Genomic DNA, 1212 nt, shown 5'->3' on the forward strand with positions numbered 1-1212 from the left:
TAAAAATAAATAAATATAAATAAATAAATACAAAAAAAAAATAGTGTGTCTACCAACTTCCACAAATCTGAGAGTTATTCAGGAGAAATGAAGCATCCAGAAAAATAACCACTTGATTTTTATTAAAAAAAATTTTATCACTCTGGTATGATGTCTTGTCAAAATAGGATTTAGCATAAAGTTTTAAAAATATAACCAAGAGCAATGGCCATCTTCTGCGATTTTGGGGGTCTACAGCAACCCATTGGCCAACAACTCAAAAAGAGGTAATCCATACCTGGAATTTTTATTTGGTAAAATGTGGTATCAAATTGGGGTGCTGTCACCTCGTTATAGGATAACACCATTAAAACTCTTTTTATGTATGTATGTATTTTAGGAAACATCTACTATAATAGTTTTACAGATGGCATTTTTTTAAAGAGAAACTACGATGCAATTTAATTAGTTTAAGAGAAAAACAACAGGACCCTCAAATGTAAATCTTAGCATCTACTGGTATGGGGAGATGAGGAAGTAGACGAGAGGCAGCCATGTCTTTTGGAGACTGAAAAGTGCTAAAACCCAGGAAGGAAGACTTGTTTCTCAAAGTGAACAAGAAATCCCAGTGTCTGCAAAAACCTGCTTAGTCATTTGACCAGTATAAAAAAGAAAAAGAAAGAAGAGAAAGGGAACAGGTATAAACGCTTAAAATACCTTAACATTTTATTTATTTAAAACAACATTGATTGGAATCATAAGTTAAAAACTTTAAAATAAAAAAAATAATAAATAAATAAATAATTTGTACAGATGGCATTTTTAAAAGGCTTTACTGTTAATTATTCCTGTCAAACACAACAGATTTCCTTCACTTGCAAAGAAGAATGATGTTGGGTCATCTTAGAAAAATGAATACAGCTGTTATAATAATATTAAATAAATTAAGGCACTCTCATAAAAACAAATATGCTTTGTTTTCTCTCTTGCTTTGTTTCTAGATTTTATAGTCATTTAAACCATATGTACAGAGAAAAACATGCACACAATGAAATAATAAAATAAACATTTGTATAAAATTCTCTCTTCTCTGTCTCTCTTCTCTTCATGAGACTCAAAACCAGGACTCTACCAGTTATAAAACAAATTGAGCAAATTGAGTAAAATAATGTTGCCTCTAAGATTTGTGTATTAGACAATACAAAGAAAGTGATATAAATATGTATTCAACCT

This window comes from Alexandromys fortis, unplaced genomic scaffold (genome assembly GCF_014885135.2).
Source record: "Alexandromys fortis isolate MF-2015 unplaced genomic scaffold, M_Fortis_MF-2015_v1.1 scaffold_166, whole genome shotgun sequence".
Taxonomy (NCBI): domain Eukaryota; kingdom Metazoa; phylum Chordata; class Mammalia; order Rodentia; family Cricetidae; genus Alexandromys; species Alexandromys fortis.